Raw genomic sequence first — 11,130 nt, 5'->3', positions numbered from 1 at the left:
CATTCTGCCAATGTTATAATTAATACCTATATTTCTATAGTAATGTTGTATGAAGTTAAACATTGCCTAATTATTTAAATGCGTTTTTAATAACTGTCAACAGTTGGAACATTACAATTGAATTTAGAGGTAACAGTTGTATCACATATAACTGTATATATTAAGTTAAATTACCTGTTTAGATTTGTAGTACAAAGTGAGTCTTGGTTATTTATGTATACCTTCAAGACTTTTAATCCTTTAATAAAAGGGTGGTGTTATCACCTCACATTGTGTGTGGGCATTACATTGTGTGGAGCGTGAGGATTCACTGTACCTAAGAACCAGGCTGCATCAGCTCCCATGAGTCTCAGCCTTGGCCGCTCATCCATAGCTACCATTAGAGAACCTTGGCTGGGGTGCTCTGTGCCTCTACCCCAAATATATAATGATCAGAATTACAGATACCCCCTTCCAGTATTTACAGCCAGATGTCAATTTTATAACAGTCCTGCCACTTTCCAGTCTTGTGACCTTCACATCTGTAGACACAGGCGGCAGGCACGGCCATATATCCATGCACCATAGAATGCAGGTATGGGTATGCCATTCCGGTCTAGCAGCGCAGATAGCCGTCCACAGTGAAACCCCTGACATACTCAACATCTCTGCCACTAGCGTACAGTGACTACCAATGAAAGTACAATTTGGTATAGCTGGACACACATCAAATCTTCAGCAAAAGCGCTGTACTCTAAACCACCAACAGTGCCCATCCACGTGCCTGACCTCTGTCTGCTTACTGGAGCCTAGCCAGCAACTAAGTTCCAAGTCGGGGAAAATGCACACAAGCATCTCTTAATCTAAACTCTTAGAACCTCCTACACATTGACTGTGGTTACTGAGAGTGTTCCAACCACAAAGCGCATTGAGGCCATACAAATGGGGAAAGAGCGCTATATAAATAACAAATACAGTACAATGTTCTACAAATCAACGTTAACTATAAGGAAGTTGGAGATAAAGTGTTTGACTCTGCATCTTTAGGTTATGGCTCGGCATTGTGTTTGCAGTGGGACCTCTAACCATTTTATTGCAAGAAGGCCACAGTCTATCCTATGTCCTTCAACTTGCTTAAAGCTGCAGCTTTCATTTTTCATTTTTTTTATTTATTGTTGTAATGTTAACAATTCACCTTTAACAAATACAGTGCACCAATAAACATCATAAAAGTAAATGAGATAAAAATTCCCCAAAATAATGATCTCTTTTGTCTACAGAAGGACACATTTCACTATGTCTCTGCTTACCAGCACCTAACTTCCACACACTTGGCACTTATAAGCACAGCCACACCCAAAGGGCTCAGATATATTCATAGGGTGCTGCCACCCATTAGGGTTCCCAGGTCTCTGCGTATGGATTTTCTCACAGGGTACAAACACCATCTATATTTCATAGGTGTTTTCACATCTTGCAGCCACTACTTAAAGTTATCCAGCTGACCAACTGACTGTCACTCTTCTCGCAGATAGGAAATAACAACTTTCAGGCTAATCCATTCCCCAAGACTGGGCTAGTCCTTCCCCCTACACAACACATTACAGTCTGGATGGAGGGGGATCTCGAGATCCCACCTCGAATTGCCCACCACCTCTGCACAGTCCAGCTCCTGTATGATATGATATGACATAATATGTAATTTATAATGAGCCTGTACATAAGTGTTTCAAGGCGTGACAAGCCAATGGAGGGAAGACCAAGGGATGACAAGACAAACAATCTTACTAGGCCTTGTGTGACAACATAAAGTGCAAGGGGAAGTGCCAGGGAGAGGGACAGAGAGGAGTGCAATCAGCACAGCATTGCTCTGAATAAGTGCAGCCAGGGTAGGGGGGCTCTGGATAAGTGCAAAGAGGCAGGGGGCTGTGGTGTAACACTTACAGCCCTTAAGTGTGTGGTAGGCCTGGAGGTAGTGCATGGGAAACTGATTGTAGAGGAACCTGTCACCCAGTGGACCCTCAGGGTAGCCAAGCTACCAGTCTGGCCAGGAGAAAGTTAGGTCAGCAAGGGATAGAGAAAGAGAAAGAAAGCAGGAGAGAAAGGGAAGGTCTGGACCTCCTTCTGGAACTTCAGGTGGTCCGGCTCAAGATTTTTAGGGGCAGGGAGGCCAAACCACAGGGAGGCACCAGCCGAGGAGAGAGAGAGACCCCACTCTCTGCCTCGAGAAGCATCTGACGCTAAAAGAGTTTGAGGTAGTAGAGCTAAGGTCTCGTAAATGAAGGTATTTTGGAAAAGAAAATTGGATGGAGTGCAGTCCCCGGCCCCAGAAAGGTTTGTGGACAATGCCAAGGTTCTTGAACTTGATCCATGCAGCCACCGGGAGCCAATGGAGAGATTTCATGGCTGGAGAGATACGGTCCCTGGTTTTGAGTCCAAGAATAAGTCTTGCAGTCCTGTTCAGAGGATGGAGAGTAGAGGAAGGTAGATTGAGAAATAGGCTGTTGCAGTAGTCAACCCTAGAGAGAACCATGGCTCTATAGACAGTGAGCTTCTGGGGGAAAGTGAGGAAAGGTAGAATACCTCTGAGGAGGTGCAGCTGGTAGTTGGCCTTCCTGGCAAGGTCTGTGATGTGAGGAGAGAAGGAGAGAATGGAGTCGAAGATGACACCGGGTTTTTTTGCTACACAGGAAGGCAAAGGAAGAGGGCCCAAAGAGGGAGGCCAGAGTGAGAAAGGGAAAGCAGGAGCAGGGGTCTCAATGAGAAGGATCTCAGTCTTGCTGGCAATGAGGCAGAGATCATTGGAGGCGCACCACTCCTGAATCACGCATAGACAGGAATGAGCAATAGAGAAGAGGAGGCTGAGGGGAGCTTGACAGAGAGCTGAGTTTCATCTGTATAACACTGAAAGTTAGAGCAGAAAGTAGAGATCAAGTGGGCCAAAGGGGCCAAGTAGGCATTGAAGAGCCAGGATGAGAAGATACCGCCCTGGGGAATGCCACATGTGCAGAGGTAGGTGGTTGAGAGAAAGGAACCAAGTTGGACCTGGGAGGGTCAGTCCAAGAGCAGGAGGCCAACCACTCCAGGGCCTGATCTGTGATAGCCATGTTCTCACATAATCATTTCATCAGGGTGGTGTGAATGACCGTGCCAAAGGAAGAGAAAAGGTCAAGGAGAATGAGGACAGAAGGAAGGCTACAGTCGAGATTAGTGAGGAGATCGTCATTGGTGTTCAGGAGAGCAGTTTCCATGCCTCTGGATGATCTGAAGCCAGACTGATGGTCATGGAGATAACCAACAGATTCAGTGTATAGATTAAGTTAAGAGATGGCCAGCTTTTCCAGGAGTTTTCCCAGGAAAGGATTGATAGAGATGGGGTGATAGTTTGCCGGACCGGTAGGATCAGCAGAAGGCTTTTTAAGGAAGGGGTGCAAAGGTAGTGCTTGAGGAGAGAGGGGAGGAATCCATTGGTGTAAGAGTGATTGCAGAAATTGGCCAAGGCTGGAGCAAGAGTGTCAGTGTGGTCCTTGATGGTCTGGAGGAGCAGGGAAGATCCTGTTTGGACAACATTTTCATGAATTGGACTTGGTCTAGAAACATTGTCAGGTGTCAGAAGAAAGAGGAAAAAGGAGGAGGAGAGGGAGAGGCGGCCAGAGGGGGCAGAGAGAGGCAGAGGGAGAGGAAGGGGAAGAGGAGAGTGAGGACAGGATGTTCTGAGCTTTAAGGGTAAAGTCAGAAGTCAGAGCCATACAGAGGGCCTGTTAGGGTGCAGGAGAGGTGGAGACTACAGAAGGATTGCTCCTTGCAGATTTTAAAGAGTTTAGCTGTGTTGTTAGAGGCCGCAGCGATGCTGGCTTGGATGTGGGCTCACTTCCTTGACAGGAATGAGATTCTCTATTGCCTTTGGAGCAAGCGGCAGTTCAGTTTGTCAGAGGATGCCCACAATGCCCTCCACTTCCTCACAGCCACCTTGCACCCGCGTTTAAGGGCAGCTAGGTAAGAGTCATACCAAGAGTTGCACTTGGAGGTCGGCTTCAGATGGATGCTCATGACAGGGGCAAGGACGTCCAGAGTGTTGGAGATGGAAAGATAAAGGTTAGAGTGGACTGTGTCAGAGTGTGAGGCAGCCGAAGGCTTAGGAGGAGCAGAGAAAGAAGTGGCAAAGCCATTCTCTGACACATGCTTCATGGGCCGAATGACCGAGAAAGTAGAGGCAGTGCTGAGGTAGGCTAAGCCTGAGGGACAGATAGTTTCAGGTGAGAGGAGAACAGAAATTGGTCAGTCCAAGAGAGAGGAGTGGTGAGAGGATTTGAGAGGGGGATGTTTGAAGAGATGAGAACATCCAGGTTGTGACCGATGTAAAGACTGGAGGGGGGTATCTATACTCCTGCCCTCTATATGGCAGAGTAAAAGCACAGAGCACCACAGCCATGATTCTCTATATGGTAACGTTGGAAGAGCAATACAGGCGTAAGCTCTAAGAAGGTGATGCAAGCTGGTTCATAAGTACAGTGTAGTTCCCAAGCCCCCAATAAAGGAATGTCCACACACTATGTTAGTGATAAGTTCTTTATCTAAATAAGGTTCACAATATATACACAAATAATAACACACTTTGTGCTCTGGCAATACTAAAATGATAAATACATACAATGTCTATGTGGTACCACACTTAACTCTTGATTCCATTAAAATGCACCAACTGCTGACAGTTTCAATGGCATACAAATCAGATAGTAAAGTGAATCAACAATAGACATATGGAGGAAGAAAAGTTAGGTTAAACAAATGGAAGAATACTGGGTCCCTACCACTAGACACAGTTCTTTGTGAGGATCCCCCCACCTGGGCAACCTGCAAATAAAGTGCATCAACAAGCCCAGTACATATAATGTTTAAGATAGTCTTGGTTCCTTCTAAAAAGGTTCTACTACCCCAATGTACTTGGTTTAGCAGAGTTCTTTGACAGGTTGTCGATGGATCCCTCTTGAGTGAACTCCCTTTAAGGCAGGAGCCATGGGCCATTGAGATTCCTTGAAGAAAATGGGAACCCTGCTGTCAAGGCATCAGGTTTGGTCTTTGCAGTGCTCGTCGGCGATCGATTGTGGACGTCCTGTGAAGATGAAGTGTGCGTTGCATCTCGATGATGAGAGTTTGTTGCTGCAAAGCAGACTCAATGAAGAACCTAGGCCCATCAAGGGCGTCGGGTTATCAGGATTGGCATCGACGATCGGGACTCAATCACGGCTGGCTTTTGGATCTTCGTCAGCGCCTCTGAAGACTTCGGGTGGCGGGAAACCCACTGGTGGATTCTGCTTGGTTCGTCTGCAACCTTGACTTTCTCAAAGTGGTCGACGGTCATGAGCAAGGGAGTCCTTGATTTCAAAGTGTCTTAGGCATTGGAGCGTTGCCGGTCTGGTCGACGAGGTTACAGCGGTCCTCCAAACCTCGGTCGATGGTGATGGTCATCAATGGCCTCGATGTGCTGGTGCTTTACTTCAGGGTTCCTCGGCTGTCCCCATTTCCAGTCGGCAGTCTTTCAAGGACTGACTTTCAGGGATCCTTGGTGAAGGTAAGCTTGTGCACGATGGTCCCTCGTAACTCAGGAAGAGGCCTCCTAGCCAAGTCCTCTCTTGGATCAGTCCTTGAAGGCACAGCAGCTTCAGATTGTGTTGAAGGAAAGCAGCAGCAATTCTTCTTCTTCAGCTCGGCGTCAAGGGTAAGCAGTTTCAAGTTTTGACTTCAGCTTCTGAACAATTCCAGTGAGTGAGAGGTCCCCAGATATAATGCTCCGTCGCTTATTCACACTGCTGAGCCAGGCTCAGGTAGCCAATCATTCAGAAGGGCGTTTGACAGGAAGGCAGCCAATCAGGCTCACAGTGCATTCAAGCCTTTCTTCTCCATCTAGACACTCACAACAAGGAATGTGGATTGGGGCAAGCACCCAGCCTTTCAGCACACCACACTGCATTCATACCAGTTTTGGGCAGGGCTGTCTCATTCATTGTGTCACACACCAGAAACCAGACATCCATAACATGAAATGTATATTGGCCACACACTCACCCAGGTCCCACCCCAAGGGTGTACCCACAACACACAGTCACTGGGAAGGCTCCAGCCAGTCTGGCCTGGACTTCCCCACAATACCATATATGGAACTTTCACCCAGCAGCCAGTCAGGGGAAGGGACAGAGTCAGCGCTTCCCAGGTCATTGGGAAAACAAGGTAACAGGTAATAAAAAGCAAGAGGCCGCAGGTGCCATCTTGTCTCCTATCAGGAATCACCTGATTCCAATGTCAGGGCCTGGGTATCCCAGAATGGAGGATTCTCAGAGCACCTGTCAAATTCAGCATGGAGCTGCCACCAGCCCATACCCTGCTCTGTGGGTCACACACAGGTACCCAGAAACATACACTAGTGGTAGAGGGTTGTACCCCCGCCCATGGGTGCCATAAATGTATCTGTCATGGCCACGGGCCCCAGAACACAAAAAACACACCATCTAGTGATGGGGGCAATGAGTCACTTGACTCACTTATGTCCCTTTAGGACTCATAAACACAGGGGCCCTGGCTGGACTCAGTCCTGGCACCTTTGGCACCAGTCTCATATAAATATGTGAACAGGAACACTGTATTTCAGTACAGGAGTGCTTTTATTTTACTATAGTGCACACCTTATTTCAGTGCAGGAGTACTTTTATTTTACTTCAGTTCTGGAGTGCTTTTATTTTACAAGAACTATCCAGGTGCTGAAAGCCTTTATTCCAGAGAACATCCCCATCTGCTGACTCATCGGGTGTGGCTCCCTAGGCCTGGACCTGGTCTTCAGGTGCTGACTCATCAGGTGTGGAAGGGCATGGCAGCAGGCAGGCCGGAGCTACTGGGCGTGACCAGGAACAAGACTATATAAACCCACCGATCCCTCAAGCAAACACTTTGCGTTACTTTTTACCTCCGTGCAACATGATGCTCACCGCCGCCTGGACCAGCTACTTACCTCATGATCCTGCAACAACAGCATCCTTACATGGACCCTGGCTCGCATCTCACGGCAACGCTCCCCATTCTTGGCAGATCCCAAATTGACACCACAGCACCTGCACTCTCTGTCCCACGAAGCTGAAGTCCTGAAACAAGAAAAGAAGACAGGACAAGGTTAGAACTCCCGAAAACACCCAACCCAGGGTCGCGCCGCATTTAACACCCAACATGCACCCTAAGGCACCATTAAAGGCTTCTTAACAGCTGTCAGACTGTTTCAGCCTCACTCCTCTGTACCGCCAGCCCAGTTTCTTCTACTGCAGCTACTGCCGGCACGCTACACCAACTGCAAGGGGAGAGAGCAGAGAAAAGAGACATTGCATACAAAGGACAGAGAAAGAACTTTACACATACAATTACAACAGTCGGAAACAAGGGAAACACTTACCTACAAGAGAAGTGGACTAGTCACAGCTGGCCTGGACTTCCACGACAAGGGACCAGTGAAGGGCTTGGTTCCCTTAAAAAAGCGCCCCTGCCAGAAGCAGCAGGACGGAGAGCTCATCATTATCATTCAGCAGGTGAGCCTCAAAAGTAGTGCAACCCCAGGGAAGCCACATCCAGGGAGAAGAGGTCTAGAGAAGGGACCAGGGTTCACAGGCTGCATACTCATACGACCCTCCTTATATTCACGCAGGAACTGCACTGTTAATCACTGCAGTTCCCCACACAGATGCAGAGGGAGGAACAGACAAGAGGGGTTTCATCCCTGGGAAGGCTGCCACCATGCCCCAATGCCTCCGTAGAGACCAGGTGAGCATAACAGTATCCCAGGGGTCTGTTCACCATGACCAAGAAGAGGAAGAGCTGCACTGCCAGGAGTCTCACATGGACTCCTGTGCAGAAAACAACAAAGAACACACATGAAAAAGGGGTACAGGACAAGGACATGGAGGCTCTGTCCCTCCAATGCATTTCCAGCATCACAACCGACAGAGAGTGTCAGACTCGAGGGTAGGATGGGATGAGAGAGAGAGCATTGCAGAGTTTGCAGAAGAGCCCAAAGGACAGATTAGAAGCATCCAGGTGGATGTTGAGGTCTCTGAGGAGGAGAAGTTGAGAGGTAGAGGCAAGGAGAGAAGAGGAGAGGTCAGCCCACTCAGAGAGGAAGAGGGCATCCTCACCAGGTGGCCTGTAGATGGTGGCCACAGTCAGAGAGAGGCCAGGAGAGATAGTGAGCCTGCATACAGGCATTCAAAGGGGGAGTAGGCCTGCGTAATAACGACAGAAGTAGGTACCCACTCCTGAAAAATCAGGGCTACGCCACTTCCAGGTTGGTTGGTTCTGGGTTCGGAGAAGATAATGTTGCCATCAGGGAGGAGAGTGTCAAAACTCATGACAGAGCTGGCCGTGAACTATGTCTCAGTGAGATCGAGGACATCCAGGTTGAGTTCTTCGATGAGGTGGCATATGTCAGAGGAGTGTTTGACAGAAGAGCGAAAGTTAAGAGTAGCAACATGGAGCAGGTTGCCACATTTGAAGGACGTCCAGGGTGGGGTACAGGCTTGAGGTACACTGAGTGGAGGAGGTGGAGGGGCCGAGCGTGGGCAGAGTTAGATGCAGGAGGTGGCATAATAGCCAGAGCAATGCTAGGAGGAGTAGCAGGAGTTGGCATAGTAGCCAGAGAGGAGGAGGTAGGTAACAGAGAGGTGGTGGAAGAAAAAGGTGGCAGAGGAGCCAGAGAGATGCTAGGAGGAGCAGCAGGAGAATGAAGGAAGGTGATAAGACACAGGAGACGCCTATCAAACATGAGGAGATTGAGCTGAGGGCCCTGGAACAAGACAGTGCCATTCAAATAGACATTAATGATGATCTTGGAGTAGTGGAAGGAGGCCAGGAGGGACTCCCCTGGATTTCCATCATTAATGGGAGAGGAAGAAATAGGAGAAACCAGGCTAATGCTTCATTTTCGGCCATTGACAAACAGATTCATCTTTGTCCTTTGCCTTGAAGTCAAGGAACTACAGCAACATGCACATAACAGACCTAGCCGCACTAGTATGGTACGGCACTGAATTGACCAACCCTACAGATTGTTTACCTTTGCCAGTCATTAGTTACATGAAATAGGAGGAAATGAGAAACTCTGACTAGGTGTTTCGGCACACTCTTCTCGCATGCCAACAAAACAATGAGCTCATTCATTAATAACAATCCCTTTATAGTTTCTTCTTCCGTTTATGATGTCATATGACAACTTCTTGGCTGCAAATGTTTTACAAATGGGCATTGGACCACCATCTCTATGACGACTTCCAGTCATTAATGCACAGCTTCATTTTGCATTGGTAGGGAGAATTCTCATAAATGTGCTTATTCCCTTCACCTTCAAGACCCCTGCAACTTTGCTGGATTTTGAGGACTTGATTTATTTACCTGGATAGAGTGAGCCTTTTTTCCCACTCTCTTGTGCATTTTGAGGTGTGTTAAACTCTTGTGTTTTTTTATTATGGATTTTTAGAGAACTCCATAGGCATCATCTTTTCATGCGTGTCACCCAGCACCCTCCGTGCAGTGACACAGGGAAACCTTTTAGGCTCTCCCAAGGTTTAAACACCTTCTCTGGGATAAACTACTATTTCCCAGAGAAAGTAAAGTTAAAAATTCCTAGACCCAGTACACACTATCTTCCAATAGAGTGCTGGAGGGGTTACCTAGTATCCCTGTGTCTAGAAAGTCATGTAGCAGTCAGATGCTACCCTTTCCTATCGAAATGGCTGGTGGCAGTGATTTTACAATGAACTACCATGATTTTTCCCGACCGCGAACACTGGTAGCTAAAAACCACGGGAGCCATGTTTGTAAAATGGTGTCTGAGCCCCATTTGGTTAAACAGGTCCTGGTCTTATTTTTTTGCCATTTCTTTTTGGAAAGGTCCTTCTAGGACTGAAGACCGCCTCTGGCGCCCAAGTGTCTGGGGTGAGGAGGAAGTGAGGGAGGTGCCTAAAACTCCCTGTGCTTAGTCTCCTAGGAGACCCAAATGCACTCTGGTGTGATTGGCTGGGTGACTGTCTGGCAAGGACAGCCACCCTGCTGGGTGAGTGGCTGCTAGGCTGGAATGAATGGGCGAAAACTGTTTAAAAGGCAAGTCTCTTGGCTTGGAAGGCAGAGTCGACCACTGGAATGAAACAACCGAAGATGAGCAGGAAGAGGACGGCTGCTACAAGTCCTGGACCATTGGTTTTTCCGGTGAGGCCCTGCTGCAGGTCCAAATTGCCAAGTTTATCTCGACAGAGAAGCCCTTCAAGGACGACTTCTCCCTTTGAGTTGGTGGGACCAATCAACTGGTAAACCACCTGGACACTATTCTCGGAGCTGGTTGTATTTTCCTCAGAGTGCTGCAGGAAACCGAATAACCAGGGAGAAGGACACCAGTTTGTGTGCTTGACGACAGCTACCGGAATCCATGATTTGCTAGGTTGCCAGCTTTGTGACCAGTCCCTGTGCAGTGCAGGAGTCCCTCAACATCCTCCCTCTTGTCCTCACGACTGAGGCTCAGGAACAGTGAGATCTGCAGGAACTGCCAGGAACAGAAGTCTTCAGCTTCTTCTTTTTCTTCAACCTAAGGTACTGTGAAAACCCGACAGAGAGAATTTACCTCTTACTGCAAAAGTGTGTGAAACCTTTGCAACTTGCAGGTCTAGTCAGCTTGTGACCCGACATATGAATCTTTCTTCTATGAACTACTTCTGAGAACCATGGCAAAGACATTTTCGCTTAACTACCAGAACCATTTTTACCTATACAAAACTCTAGCCCATTGACTTTGGCATACCTATTGCATTGAAGCAACTCCTCTGGTGAACTCAAACTATTTGCACTGTTTAAGAGTAACTGTAATATTCGTTTTATTATCTATGCCTTGTTGCTGCTACTTCAAATGCTCTAAATGCCATTTTACTTCTCCTTCAAAGTAGTTTAAATGTCACAGAACCAGATAGTTTGAAGTACTGTAGTATATTTGTATGTGATATTGGTTGCCTCATTTTAGTAAATGTTTTCTAACTGACTGTATAATAAATTAAGAAGTTTTACCAAGAAACCTGAGTATAAGTGTCTGAATACATGTGATTGTAGACCTCTTTGTAACATCCTTACAGCTCA

Source organism: Ambystoma mexicanum, chromosome 5q, assembly GCF_040938575.1.
Source record: "Ambystoma mexicanum isolate Mex_15411 chromosome 5q, UKY_AmexF1_1, whole genome shotgun sequence".
Lineage (NCBI taxonomy): Eukaryota > Metazoa > Chordata > Amphibia > Caudata > Ambystomatidae > Ambystoma > Ambystoma mexicanum.
Note: the sequence above shows the minus strand (reverse complement) of the source record.